Genomic DNA, 25,012 nt, shown 5'->3' on the forward strand with positions numbered 1-25,012 from the left:
GAAATTACTAAATCCAATACAGTTCGATAAAAATCTGGCCTGTCTGGATCGGCTGCTGGAGGATAATGCGGCCTGATAAAGGTGCTCGTTTCCGGCTGCGCGCCATCCGTCATCCGGGGGTTGCACCCCTGGTCAAGCTGTCTGCTGCTCCAATAGATGACTGCAGCAGTTCAGCTGCTCGCCCGGCCGCCGCTCGGCCTCCGCCGCCGAGGTTACAAAGTTTAGTTGTTTGTTAAAGGCCGCTCTGCGCTGTGCAGACCGGAGGAATGATTTAGCTGCTTCTCACAGCGCTGGCATGGCCCGGATCACAGTAACAACCTGCTTTTTGAAAAATGAGTCACACCCCAAACAGGGTCACTTTCTAAAATGCATTAAAATCGTGACACAAGAAATACGTAAAAGCCTAAATCATAGATGAAAAGGACATAAAACTTCAAATATAAAAGCAGATATAAATAGACGCTGGGTCAAATGTCAGTGCGAGGCGGATCATGATGCTGTCAGTGCTGTCATACGTCGTTTCTGGACGTGAATCTTTTGATTCCTCGTGCAGTTTTCATACGTTTTGTCATCGATCTGCTCGGTTCATGATTCTGGTTTGGTGTTTGGTTCAATCCTCGCTTCTTCCCCTGTTGTGGTCGTTGCTCGTGATGCACTAACGTGGACTCAGCGGTCTGAATCAGTGCATGTTGTGAGCAGTCAGTTAGCATGGTTTGATCTGGTCTTGAGAATCACCTCGTAAGCGTTTGTCGGGGGCTCGATCTGCAGGGTGGGAACCGCTGAACTGATGTCCTGGAATGTAAATGTTCTCAGAGACTTCCAGTAATCCCTGGTGTTATCCTTTATTGCTTTTTGTTGGCTATATTTTGCTTGACTACACTGTATTGGATAGTCCTGCGACCTCTGACCCTTCTAGGTCTCATTACTGCCTTGTTTTTACGGTTTACATTCCAGAAATCTGAGCATATTTCACTGTTCCAGCAGTTTGAAGTGGCTCTGGACGAGCGCTTCAGCTGAATACCTGAGATGTAATGTAATCCAATGTGCTGTGCGTCCTGCAGTCCTGACCTCCGAATCCTCGTGGCTGTATTCATGTGCTGCTGGCAGGAGATCCACTTTCAATCATCACTGGATGTTTTTGCCGAGGAACCTGTTAAGTCCTGAGAAGCACTTTGAAATCACACTAGGATTCAGCTTGTAGAAACAGGACACAGAAATGAATACTAATCGCCCATTACGATGCAGATTAGCTTAACGAGTCGCTCTGGATGGCCTGAGGGGGAACAGGATGTGTCGTCTTTTACTTAAGGTGCTGCGTGACCTCGGTGCGACCCGCTGTTAAAGGGGGACAAATGTTGCTGCTGTTAATGAGCAAAGAGCAGCGGAGCTCATAAAAAGGTGCAAATATTGGGACACTATCACAGACGGAGGGAAGGAGAGGAGGAAGTGTAGCGTTAGCAAATTGCGGCTTCACTGTATGGAATTAAGGAGTAACCAGCACTTCATTATAATATAATTCATCCACGTGGAGTACAGTACGCTCTACACTGAGTTTCATCATTTCGTTAGCCTAATAGCATAATTGCCTAAGTCATATTTTAAGGTTTTCGGGAAAGAAGAAAAAACACATTTTTCAGCAAACGTGTAAAACTTTTTTATTAATACTGTTATAATTAGTTCGACCAGATGTGTGAACACATGTGCAAAACAAAAAAAAGGCACAACAACGATTGCATAATAAATAAAAGTGACTTAGGCAAATCTTGCAGATAATATGCCATGACTTAGGCATTTTTTTCTCTTACACACATACAAAAATAAGTTGTTTTACATGACTAAATTCAGCACAGACAACAACCAATCTGGCCCAACTATATTATCTCAAAACAAATATTAAATGATATCAAACAAAACAAACTGTATAGGTCACAGTGACATTACCTGACTGCTGAGACCGATAGAAAACTGAGAAAAATGTACAACAGTTTAATTTTTCTCATTGGAGATCATTTCTTTGTGCACCAATAATAAAAAAAACCTGCTGCTTTTTGTCAACAACAGAAGGCAAGGCTTGTGTCTGCCTTACATTTAGTCAATGCAATATCATGTACCAAAGTTGTTTGACTTTCCTAAACATAACCAAGTTTTTGAACTTGCCTAACCATAACCAGGTTGTTTTGCTTGTCTCACCTCAACCAAAATCCCACTCAGGTGCTGTGTGAGCTCATTTTCACACTGTTCATGAGGGAGGTTGTCATAGTACTGGTGGGCCACTCTTGGTAGTACTGGCTTCATTGCCTGCAAGTCATTGAATTTCCTGAGAGTAATTGGTAATTGGGCAGGAAAGAGCCGGACCCACTGGAACGGTTCTTTGGGGATGCTGACTTGCTGAGGCAGGTCTTCCCAGTCAGACTCAAAGCCTAACTTGTACCGAATTCTACCATCTGCCAAGTACTGGAGAGCCTGAAGGTCACTGACTGTGGGGTCACCAACCTTTCTACCTGGCCGGATGTTGGTGACATAGGCCCCAGATGACTTCATGAAATTGTTGTGGTATACCTGGGTGACCTTGTATGGGGATGGATGCAAACGTGCAGTCTCAAAGATGACAATGTAGTCACGTGGAGTGTGAATTTCTTTCACGTTACGCCGTGCAATGAGGCTATGCATGGAGTCACACTCCATTTGTGTGTGCCCTGCAACCAGAAATTTTTGTTCTATGGTTACACCATGCTTTATGGCCAGATCTTGGTACGCGTTTGTAATGGTACAACATCTATTTTGATACCCGCAGCCATCACTCCAGACTATGACTTAGGTTTTGGTTGGCCCCTAGGACTGACTCAAAGTGTTTGAACTGCAGATGGAGAAGAGCTAATGCTTCACTTGTAGACAGCTGAGCCCTGTTTTTCGTCAGGGCCGCCATCTTTGTATGTAGCGTCAAAAATGCCTAAGTCAAAGAGATGACTTAGGCAGATTGTGATTTTGGAATGTAACAAGCTTTCTGATAGGCTGAGGACATAGGCGATAAGGCAGGATGAAGCAGCAGTGTCAGGAGAGTAGAGTTAGGCAGATATGTCAATTTGGCCAAAAAATGACTTAGGCAATTATGCTATGAGGCTAACGATTTGCTCACGTCCATGGGGCTTTATTATGGCTGCCTCTGATTGGCTCACCCTGATAGTCTTACCCAAACCAGTCTCACTGAGTGAGCGTCCAAAACATCTGTGCAGGTGCCGCTTTTCTTGATTCTCGTGCAGCTTTCTGCAGTTTTCTTGCTTCTTTCTAGATAAACACGCAAACCGTCCGGAGTCTCAGGCCTGTCGTCCATGTCTGCTGTCGTTCGACATGCCTTCACTGCAAGTAGAGGCGTATTTGTGTGGGTCAGGGTCAAAAAAACAACCCAAACATGTGCTCTTGTTTCGAGGTGTCAAACTGGGCGTTTTCATGCAACGCAAATACTCTTGAAGGTTTTGTAAGATGTTTTCTAAGCTGTTTGGTGAATTTCCTGTTTTATGCCACTGACCGTGGAGAGTCAAAAAAGTTGGAAACAGGTTGAAATCACGTCCCTGCTCTGGCAGATTTCTCACTTTTAGGCCTCAGTAATGGACGACAGATGTCCAACAGGTATTCAGTGTGTTTTCATCCATAACATTTGTCTGTATTTTAATAACTGAGGATAAAAACACTCCTGAAGTGTCTGAGATGAGGCCAGACTTCATCATATTTACAGCAGTTCTTTCACAGAGGTGCTGCTCCTCTTTCTTTCAGTCAATGTGGACCAACTCTGAGTGATTTGACTCGAGAGGCCACTCTGGCCGCCCGCCCGCCCTCCTGAAGCCCACCATGGCCGAATAATGTGAGCGTCTCAATTCGATTCACGTCCCTGCCGCGGCATTTCAAAAGACACTTAATTTCATACTTGTTTACGGCTCTCTCCAGAGATCTAAAGTTCAAAATCGCATGCATTTTTAATTCCAAATTAAGCCAGGAAAGGAGGAGGAGGAGGAGGGGGAAAATTCCATGTTCACGTCGCCACATTTTGACAAACATGACCTCCCCTCGCTGGGGTGGAGGGATTATGTGGAACAAAAGTTGGCCCACTCGCCGTACCAGGGCTTAAGGCTATTGGGGCGACAGATTAGAATATCTTTCACCCTCCCAAAGGAGATAAGAGAGACACGAGCATCAGAAAACGGTGCAAAACATAATGAACTGGTGATCTCCCACCACCAAAGAGCATGTGTGAAGTTGAGATTCATAAATCTTGCAGATTTGTGGGTTTTCTTCGCTGCTTATGCGTCTCCTAATGCTTAAAACATGATCTGGGTTATCAAAGGTTGGAGAAATCTTCCTGCTCATTGTCTTTTCCTCGAGGAGTCCACTTCCAGCCAAAACTATCACCCTCAGCTCGGCTGTTTTGTTGCCGCATTTCGTTTCTTATTATCCCAGATAATTACAAATATGTCAGGCGTGTCACCGCGTGACGTGTGCCGACGCCAGCGCGTCGGGAGCCGAGCGGCTGAAATGGCACGGTGATATATCTCAGCCTCTCCGCTCTCAATTAGCTCCCGGTGCTCCAGGTTAATGGAACTTTTGATTGGGGAAAACTCGGGTTTCCCGGACGCCCGGTTTCCTTGTAGATGGCGCGAACGGGGGGTCGACCCCCGTCCTTATCTGCCGTTGCAGAAAGCCCAGTTGCTGCGCTGCTCTTATTTTCCACTTCACCTAAGTGTACTCAACCATAATGCTTTTTATTTGGCCTCCTTTATGTTTTACTTGGCTGTTTGTGTCAAGAAGGCAACCTGGAAGTGCGCTGCAGAAGCGAACGTGGTAAGAACTATTAGGTAATGCAGCTGATTTGACAAAATGGGTCAAAAACGTAATAAACCTGCTTCAGTAAGAGATTTAAAGGTGATCTAATGAGCACTCACAATGTGTTAACAGACGAGCTCATGATTTAAAGATACTGATATCAGTGTTTGTCTCCAACTAGCAGATATAACCTATGATGTAACAACGGCTTCGTGATGTGACAATAACATATTGACGATGTGATTATATGCGGGTGCACATATTCACCATTAAGTAGTTTCTTATTAGCAGCAGATTGGGTCTTTCTTATTCATTAGAAAGCAGATGTTGATGCCTTATTCTCCATGAGCATTAACCAAGAGCTTTAACCAAACCCTCAGATTACTTCAGGTTGCTTGTGCACCTTTTCCAACCACACTTTGCCTTCCAGTCACCTTTCCTTGAACATGCCTTGAGCCTTTTCAGCAGCGATCTTCTGTGGCTTGCCCTCCTCATGGAGGGTGTCAGCGGGTGTGTTCTGGACAACTGTCAAGTCAGAAGTTCCCCCCATGATCGCCGTAGTGTGTCCTGAACCTGACTGAGTATTTATGCAGCAGAAATAGTGATAGACTCAAATTTCAAAGGAAATATTCAAATTTTCTGAGATGTTGAGGTTTTCTGAGTTTTCGCTTATATTAATATTTATATTATTTTTTTAGATGCACAGCATTCAACTATACCGATGGATATAATAATAATAATAATAATAATAATAATGTAGTAAAACTAATTTTAGATAAAACCTGAGCACTTTGAACCAAATATCCTGGTTTTTGGTCCGTCTGAGCTCCACTGAACGACCAGCAGAGTCTGGGCCTCGCACCGCGCCTCCTCCGGCCAGATTACTGGACACACAGTCAGCCTCGCGCTCAGCATCCCCTGCACAAACCTCCTCCGGCCAAACAAAAGCCGCTATCAGAGGATGACACGAAACACCAGCCCGCCGGGCATCCTCCTCCTCCTCCTCCTTCTTCCTCCACCGCTCTGGAGCAAACGCATCAGTGAGTTTCACTTCAGCTTGTTTGCGGCCATGTTGGAGGCAAGGTGACAAGAGCAGTACAAGAGAAACATTCCTGCAATTTCCAAAAAAGAGCTTAAGGTGGAATTGTTCTCCAAAGGGAGAAAGCTGCCACCTCTTTCTCCTTCCCCTCAGTTTACCTAACTCTCCCCAAAAAAAAAAAAAAAAAAAAAAAAGGCGGGGTGGGGGGATTTATCCTCACAAACACACACACAACCCTCCTGAGGAATGGCTGGCGAGCAGAGAAGAAATGCGCCCTGACAATCTCCCCTTCCCTCCGGCGGCTGGATGCCAGAAACGAGCGCTGTTTCTTCTGAGAGATCTTTTACTGAAGATGCCAGGGATTAAGAAAGAAAAGACTGCAGGACACTGCTGTGTCACCTAGCATTAAACAGCCCTAAACTCTCTGGTTATGAGATACTCTGCACAAAATAGGTCAGGCCGGGCAAAAGGAGAGAAAAAAGAGAGGTTTGATTTCTTAGCTTTTTTTTTTATAAGCGGCGGTTTGTTTTCCTTTTCCTTCGAGCCGCGATGCCTCTGCACTGTGATGTGTTGGTGGTCGTGCCTTCTCGCACACCATCACGCACATACATGCAAATCACAATCAGTGTTTCTGGTGAAGAGGAACTGGGCCGATTGAATTAGTTTTGTGAAAGAAGAGAATCTAACTCTTAAAATGTGACGGTGCCAAACTGATTTATTCATATAAACTGTGAAGCTTTGAACGTGTCTGATGTGGAGTTTTGTTCTCTTCACAGGTGTCAGAAGTTAAGGGGAATATTTTGGCGCTTCAAGGCATCAGGACTGGAGTGAAGGTGGGTCAGAAAGGAGGCCAGTGTGCAGCTCTGTGCCTCCGAAAGCATCTTCACAGGATCAAATCCAGATTGTTTTCATAATTACAGAAGAGAAATTCTGCTTCCTGTGTGTGTTTGTGTCAGGTTTGCAGCAGAATCTTCTGATGCAGTCAAACATACTATTCTGCTTTGGTACTGACAAAGGTGCACAGTCACACAGATTTCTTGATAAGTTTCATTTTGTGATTTGATATTTCAAGAAGCAGCTGCAACTTAAAGCTGCAACTAACAATTATTTAGATGACAGATTGGAAAACTGATTGTTGTCTTTCCTACAGTCAAAGCTAACGTCACCGAACATCTCCCCTTTCCCACCATCAGTGCAAAGAACATCATTTCATGAGAAAGTAAGAGCATTAAAAGCAGGAAATAGTCAAATTGGATCACATTCTGTGGGGGGAAAAAGGATTAGCAACCCCTATTGTTGAAATCTGCTCATTCTGAGTTGAGGTCAATGAAAGGTTTAAATATCTGATATTCACCTACTGCTTGAGCGCCTCCCTCCTCCCTCCAGCTATTTTGGGATTGGGTCAAACTTTTTTCCAAAATGTTTGCTGGAACAATGGTGCTTTGATTTTTCTGTGTGTAATTCCAGGTCCAGGTGAAGTGTCCTCTTGAGAATGACCTTGTGAGTTTAGATTTGAAAACTTATCATTTAAACATGTCAGACAAATGTCCCCTGCAGGACTTGACCTGCTGGGCCTTCATTGCATGTCTCTGAGCCCCCTCACAGGCCACCAGGATGCCCTAAAAAGCACGTGCTCGTCACCGCCGTCTGGTCCTGCATGCAGAAAGGAAAGCGGCCCGTCTTCTTTGTCATCTCTGCTGCTCGGCCCGTTCTGAATAATTCAGCTGCCGCCTGGTCGAATGCAAACAAACGGAATAAAACATAGATAGTTATGAGGCATAAATATGAAGAAACAGCATCTAAAAGCATTAAGGAAACACAGAGCGTCGGGCTTTGGAGCGACAGATGAGGACAGTGTGTTTGACTGGCTGGACGGAGCTGTTCCCCCCCCCCCCACATCTCATTCACCCCCCTAATGATGTGTGGCCTGTCAGAGAGACGCAGCCAAATTACATTCAGGACTACAAAGCCTTCGTCCGAGGTTTTCTCTTCCTGAGCAACACCCTGCAAAACAATAACTGGGATTCAGCAGCTGCAAATTGCACTAAAATTTCCCATTCTCTCTCTGTGAATTATTAATGAGAGCCCAACCAAAAAAGACAAAAAAGAGGTGGGGGGGAGAAATATCTCCAGCATGCCCGAGCGGTGGAGAATGCTATAAAGCCATAATTATGCCAGAGAATGAGAAATGGAACAAAGTTGTTGGAGCCAGAAAAGGAGAGGCAGAAACTGAAACTAAGAGCTGGAAATTTAGAGCTCAGAGGGTAAAAAAGAGAAGTCGTTTTATTACATATGCAGAACGGCAAAGCCGCAGGATCGACACACAATTAAAGCGCGGATGAACAACAGTATTTGCATTCGTCTGTCGAGTTTGTTCTGTGCTGAAGTGGAGAGGAGAGAAGAGGAGGGTGAAATGTCCATCATCAGTATGGAACCCCAAATATGTTGACTTTTTAGGAAATGTGAATTCATGGCAACATGCTACCTGCTGCTGGGAAATCCAGCGTCTGAGCGAAGGTGAAACAGCAGCTTTAAGTGGCGTTTCATCCCAAGTTAATCAAAATACTAAATAGTTAATGCACATTTTGGTCCTTTAATCTGCAGCAGTGTGCAGGAGTTAAGAGCTGATCGCATGTTCAGATCATTGAAGGCTGGAGTTCAGGACAAGTACCTCAAAGTTGTATCTGAGGACAGTAATGGAGTATTTAAAGGCAATAAGTTGCTTTGAAAAGTAGCTTTTTTTGTTGAGTGTACTCTTTAATTTTCAGTGAGACATGATTTAAAAGTCATAGTAGCAGAATTTGAGGAAAACCTTGCATGTTTTTTGTCAGTTTTACTGTTTTTTGCACTGTTTTTCATCAGTTGGAGCCTCTCAGGATATCGAGGCCACAGTTTTCCCGACAGTGAATGCAGCGTAGTTCAGATATATTCATGTACTGATGCGTCGTATGTGCATGAACATAGACTTTAAACCTCATTTATATCAGAGTGAGCATTACGATTCATATTTCTTATTGTTAAAGTTGGCTTGGCTGCTCTCCCTGATGCGCTGATATACTGAAACCACACACTGTTCTGTTGTCTTTGGGCGCATGTTTGAGAAATTGCCAGCCAGAGTATCTCCCTCTGTCACACACACACACACACACACACACACACACACACACACACACGGCTCGACCGAGGGCCTGGCATGGATCCTCTGCACACAGGAGGCAGCGGCGTCCCTCAGGGATCCATAACCAACCAAATAGCTCCGAGAGAGCAGCTCGCTCGCCCAGCTGGGCCTCGGCACTCTCTCACTCTGCGTGTGACCAGATGACACCGTGGACTCCCAGCGTACTGTGGCCGAAATGAGGTCGACCTGATCTGGAGACACAAAATCAGCATTTTGATTGTGAAATGTGAGTGTCTATATATGGCCAAAAGTATACGGACACACAATCATTTTGTTTAAGAAGTGTTGAGAAGAGATAATTAAAAGATGATTAACAGTTTATTTTTCCCTCATGTGACTCTGGAATCATTTGTAATGCAAATATTTGACTTGAAATGGTTGAAACTGAGCTCATTTCAAGTAAATATGACGTGGACTTTCATCACATGTGCTTCAGCTAAATATGTAAAAGGCACTTTGTGACATTTGACCCAATAGGGCTCCTGTTAACTCCATCCAGTCGGGGTTAAAGGCCACCATGACAGTGTGTTTGTGACTCAGGATTTCAGTCAGCCTGTGCTGGATGCTGAGACACACTCACGTCTTTCCTGATGCTGTTCTGCCCTCTACTGGCTGCTGAGTGGAAGTGTGACCGGCTGAGTTCCAGCAGGAGGAAGTGGTGTTTATTTTAAAGCTGCACGGAATCACGGCTATTTGTTCAGAGCACAAAGCGTGTTGTTGTTGTTTTCTTTGCGCCTGGTCTGGTTTGCAGGTTTTTTAAATGTCTTGTGTGCTCTCGCATGTGTCTGTAAGTCAGTCTGAAGCCTGCTGACACAAATGTTTTGGAGAAGAGTTTTGTGAAAGTGTCACCGTGGATGTTTAGATTTCCCCAGGGTTGTACAGGACTTTGTAATGGGAATTCTTGTTAGTCATCTTCTCTTTTACTCAATCATAAGCATTCGCTCTTTCGTAGCAGTAAAAATAGGCATCTGCCCGACCATACACACACTTTTTGAGCTTCCACAATGTTCCTACAGTCTCAGCATGCTGAGCCGTAAGTGAAATACCTCAGTCTTTATCTCTGTATTTCACTGTTTTCAGATTGACATGTGCTCCCTGCTGTGGACCACAAGGTGTCACCATATTGTCTTTTGTGTGCTGCTCTTGTTGCATCTCAGTGACGGTGTCTTCTGTGGCCTCCACGTTATTGTCACCAATCTCCTGTCCTTGTCCGACGTCTGTGTCATGTCCATGGTTGTTCTTCATGCCATTTGACCCGATAGGGCTCCTGTTAACTGCTGTTAATTGTGTTCCAGTCACTACAGTGGCTTGTCTTTACTGTCGTTGTGATTTCAGTCAGTGTAGATAGTAATGTGTGGTACGTGCCTCCTCACGCCTTACTTCACCACAGTTACTGTCAGTCACCTCGGGGATCACCTGTGTCCTCACCACAGAACTCACCTGTTAGGAGACAAATCACGCACGCACACAGAAAATAGTCCTTAAGGCCTTTGATTTCACAGGTGATTTGAAGCCCTGTGTTGACAGCATGTCTGTTCTGTAGTGGCACATGTGCACTTTCCAAAATCAGAATATGTGGGTGATGCCTGATTGATTTCAGACAGAAGCTGATGTGTTTTCTCACCAGCGACTGTTGAATTGTGGCAAATGAAATCCCAGGTGACTTGCACATTTCATCAGGTCTGTTTGGCTTGCTGAGTTCATGTTTCCATCTGATGACAGCCTTGTAAAAGGGGCACTTCATGGCTCCATACATGACCAGGCCAAATCCCAAAAAAAAAAAAAAATATATATATATATATTACTTAAGTAAAGGATCTGAATATGTTCTCCTCCACTGTATGCAGTGTGTGTGTGTGTGTGTGTGTGTGTGTGTGTGTGTGTTGCAGATTGGATTACAGCGGGCCTTCCAAAGAGTTCCTTTTCTTCTTGGTTTCCAGGGAGCTTTTCAACCCTTATTACGGTCTGAGTACTCTGCCAACGACACCTACACCGTCCAGATCGGCCCCATGTCCGCCTTCATGGACAATCACCACCAGCGGCAGAGACAGCGGTAACACTCAGGCATGTTTGTTAGTATCCTGATTACCTGAATGTGTGGTCATGTGTTTGATGTGTGTTTCAGGTTCCGCTTCAGTGGTGGCATTTTGGGTTTGGCTCTGATCCACCACTACCTGCTGGATGCCTTCTTCACCAGACTGTTTTATAAAGTCTGCGCATGTACATAAGAGCACGTTATTTCAAACTAACTTGACTTTAAGTAGGACATGAGAGTACTGTTTTCCTCAGCCAGGTCCCACAGGCACACCTAAACCTACACACTGTCATTTGTCATCATGTAGTCCCTCGACAACGACATAGAAGACATGCTGGACCTCACCTTCACCGTCAACGAGGAAGTGTTTGGACAGGTTAGACCTTATTTTTCCCAAATAAACTGTTTGGATTCCTCATGAGGGGCAAAAAAGATGAGCAGAAGATTGATTTAGTGCTGTTTTTTGTTTGTTTCTTTTCATGTGTCTGACCACAGATAACAGAAAGGGAGCTGAAGCCTGGAGGGGCCAACATCCGTGTCAGAGAAGAACAAGAAGGAATGCAGTGAGGGAATCGTGGAGGATGGAAAGAGGAGTGGTCTAGCAGACAGAGCCTGCTCAGAGGCTTCTACGAGGTATGCCTTGCAGAAGCTTTCCTATGTTGCATATACACTATTTGAATGGATCTCTATCAAAGTGCAGTGTAGAAAACATGTCACTGATGCATTTGTATGTGTTTTGCAGGTGGCGGATGCTCGGCTGGTGTCTGTGTTTGATGCCAGGGAGCTGGAGCTGGTGATCGCTGGGATGGCAGAGATCGACTTATCAGACTGGAGGAACAACACAGAGTACAGAGGCGGTAAGGAAGAAATGTAATTTATTTTTGCAGGGGTGTATCCCACTTCTTGCTTGATGTGCGATTTCAGCCGCTCAGCATTTCCTTAGCAGTATTTAAAGCTTCATAATGCACAGCACATTTGTAACTGGTGACAGTGAGCACAGCGGGCAGGCCAGTTCAGCACCTGGACTGGTTCACTCCACAGTACATGCAGAATGTGGTTTAGCATTGTCTACAGCATATGTTGCTCCAAGAGCACTTTGCAAAGTGGTGGCAAAGGTAAAGTGTATGTTTGTGAAGGCACCTGTAACAATATAGACAGGAAAGAAAGGGGAAAACATTCTGCTTTCCAAATGACAACAATCATGTGCTCAGTTCCTAAATGCTTAGAGTGTTAAAAGAAGAGGAGACACAGCAGAGTGCTAAACACGATCCTGTCCCCACTTTATGGAAACACGTTGCTGCCATCCCATAGTAAATAAGGAAGTATTTGTCCAAACCAAAGACATTTGTCAGGTGTAACATTTGATGTGCTGTTTTTGCCATTTGTAATGAAAAATGGGGTTTCAGAGTGTTGCCAACCAACACTTTTGCTTTTTCCCAGCAACTGTAACTTTTCTAGAACCAGAGCTGCACATCCAGCCCTCAACTCTGCCTTTGTGGCACTAGGGGGCACCAAAGAGCGGTGCAGTACAAATATGGAAAACTGGATCCCATCATGTCCTGTTTTTGGGGGGGGGGGGTGCCAGGTGATGAGAATGCATGTGAAATGGAGGGATACAATAAAGGACTTTATTGTAGTTTAATTTAAAGGCAGTTTAATGAAAGTAGTCACAATATGATGAAAACAGGAGCATGTTTTCTGTCTTACAGTCATCCTTCACAACACAGAAATGCCATTGATCAATGAAGGAAAAATATGTGCAGTGTCACATGTTCACTGTAAATTGCCACATGACCAGAGCTGTTTCCATCCTGGCTGTACAATGACAAAAGGATGGCTGCATCAAAGCTCCCACAAAAATGGTGAATAAAGTATGTTAACATAAAGATAAGAAAACCATGTTTGTTATACATCATGCTGAGGGTGTCTAGTGTTTATATATGTATTTACAATTATTCAAACTTGTATAGTGAGTGTAGGCCTAGTCACACTAGAATGTCATAGAGCATTCTAGTGGTAACACGGGTGACTACCAGTCACAGAATAGTACAAATATTATTAACTGGGGTGGGACATATGGCAATTTTTCTGACAGCATAGAATAAATATTTAGTGTTGTCTATAAATGGCAGATACAACACCTTATCCCATTGGTCACCATTGTGACTGAACATAAGACACACTTTTTCACCTACTTTTCCAATGAAAATGGAATTTAATTTAGCTTTCAGCCCTTACAGTGTGCCTGTGTGTTTGTGGTTCATGTAATACATGATTGAACCTGCTTCATGAGCCATCAGTTGTTATTTGGAGTCAGAAACTGTGGTTGGGCTGCTACACTGTCCTCCAGCAGACCTGGACCTCAGGGCCTGAAGGCTGGCGTCCAGACATTTATGTATATGTTTCTTTGTGTAAAAGTGACATTTTGTGTCTAATAGCTCGTGAGCGGGATCTCTGTGGGAGGTCACCTGTTGTCACTGTGAATCTGTTCCAGTCCAGCAGGTGGCGGTAATGAAGCCTGTCTGGACAGCGCAGAGCTGATTGAAACACCTGCACAAACTGTGGAGCGTCATGGAAGTAAGACGGATAATGAACAAGTCTCTCTGCTGTTTAGAAGAAGAGATAAAACATGTTTCTGTGGTTTGTTATCATGTTTGTTTGGGCTGAAATGTGAGTTAGTCAGAGTGTTATTGATGTGAGGACTGTGAGACTTGGTGGTGAGTTCTCAGAATCACATCAGTTTGCTTGTTAGTTAGTTAGTTAGTTAGTTAGTTAGTTAGTTTGTTTGTTTGTTGTGTTGATTGTACCTGCCGTGGAAAATGTCAAAAGTAGAAGATATATTCAAGTAAAGTTCTCCAAAATAATATCAGCTCAGAAATACTGTATTTCAAGACAATTTAGAGGTAATTGTACTTAGAGTATTTGTGGTTCCTGTCATTTTACTCTTTGTACTCCACACATTCTGCTGACAGACTATCCAGCTAACATCCAGAATCAAATAAAGATTCGAAATCTAACCAACAAGTACATTTATGATGAATATGTGGAGGAGAATTCACAGATCAATCAGCAGCTTTATTTATTTGACTGTGCTTGTCCTCCAAACACTGCCACCCTGTGGGCAGCTGGCGGAAGTGCAACAGAAATGTGTCAAACCAAGATGGCGGATCAGCTCAGGAGCGTCTTCCTCGTCCTTCATCAGCAGCTCTTTGTGTCAGTAAGATCTGGAAACTCCAAGCAATGACTACAAGAAAGTGGAATCAGAGAATTTTGACTTTTGTGTAACTTAAAAAATAACTGAAACCAATAAATCAGTTATCCAAGTTGTTCATTGGTTTGTTAAATGTTATCATTTTAGAGCTGAAATCTGTGTTTATTTATTTCTTTGATTTCTTCTCCCTGAGAGCAGAGCAGCAGCGCACTGATCCAAAGCAGCATAAATGAGTCTTAATAAAGGAAAATGTATTTAGTGTCAAGAGCAGCAGGAAGAGTCTTTGTGGACGGTCCTGTGGCGTCCTCTTGTGTCTCTGACTCCTCTGTCCCTCCCGTCCTCAGTACACCATGGAGTCTCAGGTCCGACCCTGAGGACAGCATGCTGGTGTCTCCCAGACTTGATCCAGACTTGACGTTTGATGTGTGCTGCTGATGGCTGGAGAACTGAGGACGTCCTGGAGGCGATGGAGGAGGAGGAGGAGGAGGAGGAGGGTGAGTCCATCACTGTGGTGATCAGCAGAGTTCAGCGTCACACCAGTCCGGTCAGCTGTTCAGCATGGCCGTCATCAGCCAGGCCGTCCAGAGGAAGGTACGTGCACAAGTCACAAGGGGTTCAAAGTCATCTGCAGAAGTGTGTGACGTGTTTCCTGTCAAGTTTTTGTGATTTAGAGGCAGGAAGTTGCTTGAAAATTCAAGTGTTTTAGCAGAATTTATCATTTAATTGACAGTGACGTGTTTTTAAAGTCACAGTACCAGAAATGGTGGGAAAAGGCTGTGTTATTTTATTTGTTGGCCAGTTTTACAGTTTTTTCATCAGTTGGAGGCTCTCAGGATGTGGAGTGTCCCGACAGCGAATGCAGTGTTGTCTTCAATGGCTGTTTTTTTCTCCTCATTTTTGTCTGACAGACACTTCAGCCCACAGGCTCCAGTCACAGGACAGTGGTTCATATGTCCTCATGTCCTGATGTGTCCTATGTGCATGAATATCTGTCACTTCTGTTCTGCGCAGAACGGCGAGGAGCTCCAGAGGCGTCTGACCCGGTCTGGCTTCACCAGCAGCTCGTAAGTTCACCGTGCCTGCCACAAAGAGGACGACCGAGTCCTGACTCCCAGCTGTCAGGAGTAAATGTACGAAGCTCGGTCAGGTTGAACTCAGTCCAGTGTTCCTGGTTTTTCTGTGCAGTGACTTTAAATCAGCCTTGTTTGTTAACGCATAGCATTTAATGAAGCATTAAAGCGAACACGGTGAGAGTGGGAGCGCCTGCAGAGCATTTAGTGATCAATGAAGAAGTATTTCCTCCGACACTGAGTGCTTCACCTGCAGCAGTCAGCTGAATGTGAGTGACTCAGATCCAATAAAGGTTCAGGCTGCCTGTGTTGTCCTCTGTGGCACATTCATTCCATGAACCAGTTCCTTATCTGCATGCATTAATTGTCCTGCTTTGTTGTGTTTGGATGAGATGCCACTGAAAAAAAAGCAGAAGGGGACAATCCAACCTCCTCCTCCTCCTCCTCCTCTTCTTTGTAGGTGGGTGAATACTCCGTCACACCTGCCCAGCCTTCACACAGGTCACAGGCACATTTCATCAGCTATAGATGGCTTCCACACATGTAATGAAATGAGTATGTATATAGTACTTCAGCGCTGGAGGAGAGTACGAGAGAGAAGACGTGTGTGTTACTATGAGCTCAGGACAGAGGAAGCTAATGTTAGCCTAAAGTCATTAGCATCCAGGAGAGACCTACACACACTGAGCAAACACTAAACTGTGGCTGTAACGCTCATTAATGTCACCCCACAGAATAATGGAGGTAGAGAAGTGAACAATGTGTGAAAAGAGTGGGATCACATTAGGTCAGGTGAGGCCTTTGCCGTGGGAACTTTTTTAAACGGTTGGTTTGGATGTGTTTGTGTGTAAAGACTTGCGGCGGGTGGCGTGTAGAATATTTTCTGACAGTGCGGTGTCTTGATGAGTAACAGAGCGGTAACCTCACGGTGTCAACAAGCTCTCTGGCCGCGGAAACCTAACGGTGACAACGGAAGCGGCGCTCATCAACTGGACCAGTTGCTCGGGTGAATTCCATACAAACTGGTTGGCCACAAGTCGGAAAATGGGGATGCCTAACAAGCGTGTTGGAGCATAGCAAACATGGTGAAGAACAGTTTAAAAACCCGAAAAAGATTAGATTAGATTCAAGTCAGGGAAGGGACTTACTGGGAAAAGTAGATGTAAGAGCATTAGCGTGTGAGGGTGGGCTAAGTGCACAGCATATGACTCAATGTGCTTATGGACTAGTTTTACAAGGTGGGATCCCCTCCTACATCAGGTGTATGGTTAATGCAAGGAGGAGAAGCAGTCTGCATAACACTCAAATCATCATTCAAGCCACACCAAAGACAATATCCATGGAAAGGTGAAGCTGAAGCAGGGACAGAAGCTATCACGAATGATGTGATTAAAGCAGGAGTCATGGTTGAATGGCTTGACTTGCCACATCAAACTCGAGTAATCCCCGTTTAGAAAGCAATGCCCTCTACGGGGTGTACGGAGAACGGCGTGAGATTTTGAGGCAGTGAATAAAGGTGTCGTACCAGGGGCGCCGACTGTGCTGATCCACATGGTCTGTCCAATCAGCGAAAGGCAGAAGATCAATCTTTGACTGTCTGTCATATCAGTGTTTTTTTGTTCTATCCTAGCATGTGAAGATGATGAAATGTAGTTAGGATGGACTTCCCAAAGGCAAAGATATACTTATACAGGCATTTGTGGAGGTTATTGTGAGAGTCCAACAATAATCTGTCAGAGCACGTGTGCAAACCCAGCAAAGGTTGAGTGTTGAAAATGAAGCCATGTTTTGTTGTGTGTAGATGATGTTCTTTTGGCCTCACCCACCAAAACAAGCACGTTTCGAAGGTTCAGTGGCTAACGGTGCAATTGTGACCTCCCCACTGTCGGCTCTCATCTCTGACACAGTATTAGCTGCATCTGAGGCATGTCTATGTGTCTTTGTGTGTGTGTGTGTGTGTGTGTGTGTGTGTGGTGTGGATGGCGTGACCCTGGTATGTTTTAATGTGTTTTGAAGGTGGCGGACAGTAGGCTGGTGACGGTTGGGATGGCAGAGATGGCAGAGATGGACTGATCAGACTGGAGGAACCCCAGCGTCCAGAGGTGGTAAGGAAGCTTTCTTTACTGTTTGCTGGGGTGTATTTTTGCAGCCCCTCTGAGGAGCAATAGGACATGAAGGGAAAGACCTCCATTTTGTGGTCACATTTGGTGTTGTTGTTGTTGTTGTTGTTGTTGTTGTTGTTAAAGGAGGAGGAGACACAGCAGAGCGCTCCACATGATTTTGTCCCCACTGTCCTGAAATGTGTCTCTCTGATCACATATTAAACCAGGATGTGCTTTTTGCAAACACACCTCTGTCAGTGTGAACTTTTGATAAGTAAAAAATGGGCTTTCAGAGTTTAGCAAATCAACACTTTGGTGTTGCTGAAGCATCCCCACCTTTGTAGAAGCAGAGTAGCGCACACTGTGGCCAAAGTGTGGAGCAGTGGATCCCATCCTGTCCTGTTGCTGAGGAGAGTGCATGTGAAATGTAGAGATACAGTGACAGTATGATGAGAACTGAGGCATGTTTTCTGTCTTACACTCATCCTTCACAACAGCCAATTGCCATTCATAATTGGAGAAAAGTGGCTTTCAGGGTGGGACAAACAATCCTTTGAAGCGATGCACTGATTGATTGATTGATAAAGGATGTTGGTTTGTATTGGTGGCCATTCTGCGATGATCATCACCTGGGCTGTGTTACTGTCTGCAGTCTACTGTTTATCATTGACACCAACCCACTGACATTAGTTGTTTCTTAGATTAGATTGGTGTTTTTTTTTTATTGGTTTTTTCTTTTTTGTCCAAGGTGGTGTGAGAGTGTCTGTGTTAATGGGGGGGGGGGCTGCTGGTGGACAGAGTTCAGCAGGGTAACAGCTCTGGGGAAAAAGCTGTTCCTGTGGCTGCTGGTGTGGGAATGGAGGCTCTTGATACTCCTACCAGATGGTGGGGGGCAAGCAGTCCACGGTTAGGGTGGGAGTGTCATCGCTGATCCTGCGTGCCCTTCTTAGACACCTGTTGTGCTGCAGTTCCTCGATGGCAGTTAGCTGGGCAGCGGTGATGTACTGGGCAGTTTTCCCCACCTGTTGCAGGGCCTTCTGCTCAGAGACTGTGCAGCTGCTGTGTCATACTGAGATGCAGTTGGTCAGGATGGTGTCAATGGTGGAGCGGTCGAAGTTGACCAGGACATGATGAGCCAGGTGAACTGTTCTCAATCTCCTCAGGAAGTAGAGGTGCTGTAGAGCTTTCTTTATCAAGGTGGAGGACTAGAGGTCTAGGGAGGTCACCTGAAATGTACAGGCAGGAATTTGAAGGCAGAGACATATTTGATCTCTGCCCTGTTGATGTGAATGGGGGTGTGACTCAAGCTTTTGGTTTTCTTGTAGTTCACGATGACCTGTTTGGTCTTCTTGGTGTAGCACATCAGCAGCTGCAGAATGTCATCCTTGTAGGCTGACTTGTTGTTGTTGTTGTTGTTGTTGTTCAGGTCTATCACTGTGGTGTCATCTGTGAAGTTGATGATGGAGTTGGAGCCATGGGCAGGCACGCAGCTGTGGGTGAAGAGGGAGTAGAGGTCTCAGCGCATGCAGTCCTGTGGGATGATTGTGTTCAGGGTTGGGGTGGTGGAGGTGCGGTTGTATAACATGACAGAGTGGGTCCAGTTGCAGAGGGAGGTGCTGATGCCAAGGTCACTAAGTTTGTTGACCAGAATCCTTGTGTAGGTGTTGCTCTTGTCCAGGTGTGTCAGGGTGGAGTGCAGTACTGTGGAGATAGTATTCTTGGCTGGCCTGTTTGGATGGTATGCAAAGTGATGGGGTCCAGTGTGAGGGGGAGACAGCCTACTACAGCTGACTGCTTCTGTGCTGGCATGACGGTGGTGGTTTTGAGGCATGTGGGGACTGCTGCCTGGCCAGTGGCAGGTTGAAGATGTCAGTGAAGATGGCAACCAGCTGTTCTGCACAGGCCTTGAGCGTGTGACCGGGTATGCCATCAGGGCCAGCAGCCTTATGGCTGTTCACCGTGCTGAGTGCAGAACTGATGTAGTAAGTGGAGAGCATTTTTAATGGCTGTTTGTTTGTCTGTCTGTCTGTGTGTCACATTGTTGGAGTGAGCATAAAGGTTGTTGAGCTTGTCAGGGAGGCATTGCTGGTTGGTGGGGCTGTGGTTTTTGGTCGGTATTGTGTGATAGCTTGGAAGATCTGCCACGTGTGCCTAGGGTTGTTGTTGTGGAAGTGTTCCTCAATCTGAAAATTTTGGGCATGTTTAGCTTCCCTGATGGCCTTTTTCAGGGTAGCTCTGGATGAGCTGTAGGCTGCTGTGTGGCCAGATCTGAAGGCAGTGTCACAGTAGTTTAGTAGGAGGGAGACTTTGTACTGTTCATCCAAGGCCTGTGGTTGGGGAATGTTGGTTTTTGTGGGTGGCTGTTTTTAATGTTCTTAATGATCTAACAAGTTTTTGAATGAAATGTGTACAGTGAGCTAATTGCTAATGCTAATATAATTGTGATTTTTGTGCCGTCAGGCCAGTAACGACTGGGCAAATTGGATCATCGGGTCAGCTGAGGCGGTCACGCCCTCTCTCCGCGCATTGGACGAGGTATGGCCACAGGGCCGGGGCTTGAGCCCCGGTAACGAGCAGCGATGGGGAACAGCTGCGCTGGGGCAGTATAAAAGTAGACAGAGTCCGCTTGAGCGTCAGCGAAAGCGGCAGCATTTTGCGCGGCAGCCTTTTTTGTGCGAAGACCTTTTTTTGCAAAGACCTGCGAGTCTACCTGTGCGAGTCAACCGAGCAGAGGCACACGAGGAGAGGCCGCACAGCGCTCTGCCCGGTCACACAGGTAAGCCGCCCTTTACTCTTTCATTCTCTCCCACCCTTCCTTTCTATGTCTCCGCAAACCCTCACCCTCTTCTAACACTCACTCCCTTCCAAACACAAACTCTTCCTTTCAGTATCTCCACAAACATTGCTCTTTCTCCAAAAATGGACTCTCTAATCTTTCGGGAAAAGCTAACACTACACTGACATTCTTTATTAACTCTATGTGTAACCTTGGAGCACTGGCATCCAACTGGACCACTAATGACCATGACGCCACTCGCTCTGGTTGTTCTCTGCTGTCGGCAACCTTGCTTGTGACATGTATGTTTGTTGCCTAATGACTATTGGTTAATATCGCTTCTTGTCTGTGGTCTCTCTTCAGAGCTCATGCTGTGTGACAACATGCTAACTGCTGGGGAGACCAGCACCTTTGGCGTGGACTCAGACCCTGCACTGCCATGTGGTGGACACTGCAAAAAGCTCCAGTTGTTCTTTGTGTTGAATTTCCAATCACCCACATTTTACAGCAGACACTGAGAAGCCCTGTGAACCTTTGGCTAACAGCTAATTTGGAGTCCAGCTAATTAAACTTGTTCACCTATGTTATGTGACCAATTAACACCCTCGCTGCCAGGGTCTGACCAATCAAAGACTGGGAGTTTTTGCATTTCTTTTTCGGTGTTTGTCACTTTAATGCCTCAAGATTTAGGTGGAACATATGTAGATGGAAGGATGCTCACAGACTTTGAATTGGACAGATTTCAAAACGACCTTGGATACAGGTCTCCACTCAAAAGATGATCTGGAAAAGTAAAGTGGAGATACAAACACACAGTGTGGCAGACAGGCTGAACAACATGCACTTTGCTCTGACCTCCACTACACAAACAGGAAACTCATTTCTGCCCTAAAGCCATTTTAAATTGGAGGAGCCACTAATTAATCAGCAAGGATCACTCAGTGAATATTGAACATGATCTGAGGTTTACACCACCCAATCCCACTCCATTGAAAACACCCCAGTCACATTTCAGAACTCATTATACTCAAACAAACAAACACTCTGTCCATTCAACACTGTCCTCCCCAGCAGACCTTCAGTCATTCACAATGATTGACAGCAGATCCATAATCACTCTTTAATGCTCACTAAACTACTTTGGATTATCCAGACAAGACTGACATAACAATGGGTTTACTACCCACATCACTCACTCATGATTCACCAGGCCAGGCACGCTGTGAGGCCACACTTCAGCAGAGTCGTCACTGAGATCCCTCAGTCCACACTATGGCTGCAACAACTCATTGACTCTAAATAAATGATTACAAACATTACAAAAAATACATACATCCAAATAATTACTCATTTCATCATGGAGAGCAGACACTGTGCAGCTCACATAATGAATGGTGACAAATTAGGCCAACTGCTTTGTCTCTGGGGGAAACAATTTGCACAAACACATCAGCAGGACACACTGACAAACCTACAGTCTGGACATGCCTTACTTGACTCTTTTTCAATAAGCATTATTGATTTCAGTCCAAAAAAAATAGATCAAGAAGTATGAAACAAAATAAATATGTGAAATACATACATTTAAGCCATCATCACATTAGTGGTCAATGTGATCACTGATTACACATTTCCCATCACTACACACACACACAAGGGTCACATCTATGAGAATGAAAAAAACAACAACAATGCTGAGCTTTCAAGTCCCATCGGTAGTCTCCAACAACACCACACAGCACACTGGGTTTCACTCATGAGTTTAATTACATGCAAACTGCCATTAGAAACAAGGTTCAACCAGCTGATCGTGACCCTGATCAACCACCATCACTTAGCTATGACAACACACATCATTACACTGGAAACCATTAATCAAACCAACCACTGACCGTGTTCACTGAGTGTCTGAGAGCCACATCAAACTTTATGGTTTCTGTGGTGGCAGACCAACAACACACAGCATCTGAACTAAACACATGCTTCTCCTGTGCTCTACACACAAATTAAGATCATGACACCTGACACAGGTACATACCAAATTACACACCCACTCATCACACTGCTCATTCACCACATCACATCAGGTTAAACACAGGGGGAGTTAACTGCATCCTTCAATGTGACAGTGTCAAATACAGATCAGGGGGAATGCAGACCTCAGCGACATGTCACCTCCACGTCAGATTTAACACTGCACCAACACACTGGTAAACTTCAACACACACACACACACACACACACACACACACACACACACACACACACACACACACACACACATACACACACACATGTATTCACTCTTACACTGCAAACGTGTTCACTCAGTGGCAAATATGGTGGCCTTGAGGCTGGAGTGCTCACTGAAATCCATTAACCAACATAAAGGATTCAAACAGCTGGTTATTATGAAACAATAAGGATCACACTCACTCACTCACTCACTCACTCACTCACTCACTCACTCACTCACTCACTCACTCATTCATTCAAAAGGGATCTCTATAGGAACCCTTTCCATAATGTGGACACAAATACACACACCTCAAACCGCCATCTTAACCTGTCAGTGGAAAAAACAAACACACCACAATGGACATAGACAGTGTGCAAACACAGGGACAGATTACACTGAGGACTGTTTTACAGCTTTTAGTCAATATTGGACCACTTGCACCAATTACTGTCCATGTTAGTCTCTCAGAATAAAAATGTTGGGACATATGTTCAATAAACACAGATACTTGAGTGGAAATTCTCCCACTCATGCAGTCCAACATGGTCCCAGTGCAAAATGGACCAAATACTTCAAAGCTAATGGCTGTCACACTCTCAAAACCTAAAGTTACTGATATCCACATATTAGGTCCTCAGCAACATTAACCACAAACACAACAAACCTGAAGATCTGAAACTCCATCAGGTAACATGCTGCCACGGTTACTTCATCTGAAGGTGTCTTCTCATGATCGTCAGCCACATTTTCTCCTCAAAACTACAAATACAACCAACAACACAGCTGAGCTCCACTCACTTATGGGGACAGAAGACACTTAACATCAGCTGCCTGAGGTAGTAACATAGAAACCTCAAAACAGCATTTTGGAACTTCATTGCAACTCCTCTTTCTTGGAAAACTTCTGCTGGGAGGGGTTTTCCTTTCATCTCCCCCCCCCCCTTACAAGTCTCTGATCACCACTTCTACTGTGCTCAGGTGTCAGGGTATGACAGCTGTAGCATACCCTCCAAAAAAGTAAGAGACTCCACTGATGGTTACAACATCTATTGCTGTTCCACAAACCAGCTCCATAACCCCACGTCACAACTGACAAAAACAAAAAAAACACAACACAAACACATTTCTGTTGCCACTTCTGTCTATAAAAAATGGTTCATAATCACAGCACTTTCTCAGACAAATCGGCATTATACCACACTATACACCACCAATTCACCAAATAAGCAGCAAACAATCAAGCAATGACCATAAGCACAACACACACCAACCTTGTGCCTCCTCAGCCGTTACTAGAATACACTCAGCCTTCGACATTTTATCATTAAGTTGCCATTTCTGCTTTGTTGCCTTATTTTCCATTGTTTTACCAATAGCCCATTCATTCCATAGTCCAGTGGCTTTGTTTTTTTTTCCCAGCAATACAACACAGGAGGGAAGTAGGAGGTAGTGGTCTTCAAAATAAAATCTCACTATGTAAAAAACATTACCATTAGCATCCAAACAGGTGAAAATATACACATAAAAGCATAGGACATGACATTTTCTTAGAAGCAACTGAAATCAGGAATTTCATACATATGGAAAAAAGGTCAAAAATGCATCGAAAGCTAAGATTTCTTTTGCAATTTTAACCTGTAAACAATGCAAGTTGCCCTCTGGTGGACCAAACAAGAAACAGCAAGCGCACAAAAAAAAAGGGGGCTTGCTGCAACAGCCATCCACCACACAGCAGCAGGTACTTTGCAAAGCACACCTGAAGCCCACGTGCTGAGGACATCAGCCTTTCCCACCAGCGACCCCACAGTCTGACATGTAAGCCATCTGACACCAGCCAGCCATATCCACTCATGACTCCTCTGTGATATTGATTATGGTGGCTCTACTTCATCACTTCTTTTTCTGGACCAAAAACTCACAATTTTAGATGTTTGTATGCTTTCAACATGAAACACAGCAGCTGGTAAAACTGAGGAAAAGCTGTCCTACCTCAGAGCTTCAGCACAGACAACACCTTCCTCTTCATCCTCCTCTGAGGCCACAGACCTACAAGTGTGTGACAAAGACAAGTCTTCACATCAACACAGCTGACAGGCAAAGTCTAAATCAGACAACACTGGTTTTACAGAGTGTAAAGTTATGTTTACAGTTAGCATTAATGCTGAAAAATGGCTCATGAAGAAACAGATACGTACCATCTGGACAAACCTGAAGACCACACACCATGTCCACACCAGTCCATCTGCACAATCAAACACAAAATCAATGATCATTAATGTCTACTTCAACCACAGTGAGCACATTCAAACCAACCGAGTGTGTGAAATAAAAAGGGTGTCATCTAAACAATGTTCTGTCCTTTGTTTCATTTATGTCAGCCTTCATTTTTCACTTTTTCCCAACACTGTGCAGAAAAATACCCTCACTTTTTATGTCTTTACTCTAACTGCACTACATTTACATTTTACATTGTTTCATGTGAACTAACCCGAGTGGCCTAAATAGCTGAAAGATTGGATCCTCAAATTAATTGGAAAAGAAAATGAG

At 44.7% G+C, this 25,012-nt stretch overlaps 1 long non-coding RNA gene across 1 annotated transcript; it reads right to left on the bottom strand.

Annotated features, from left to right (window-relative positions):
• Positions 1-5,732: 5,732 nt before the first annotated feature.
• On the bottom strand, positions 5,733-24,765 carry LOC143315787 (uncharacterized). The gene is made up of 3 exons (XR_013076184.1): positions 24,661-24,765; positions 24,455-24,511; positions 5,733-7,585 (listed from the first exon to the last, which is right to left on the bottom strand). It is a non-coding gene; the product is annotated as an uncharacterized LOC143315787 (long non-coding RNA).
• Between the last annotated feature and the right edge of the window lie 247 nt (positions 24,766-25,012).

Source organism: Chaetodon auriga, chromosome 23 (assembly GCF_051107435.1).
Source record: "Chaetodon auriga isolate fChaAug3 chromosome 23, fChaAug3.hap1, whole genome shotgun sequence".
In the NCBI taxonomy this organism is placed as follows: domain Eukaryota; kingdom Metazoa; phylum Chordata; class Actinopteri; order Chaetodontiformes; family Chaetodontidae; genus Chaetodon; species Chaetodon auriga.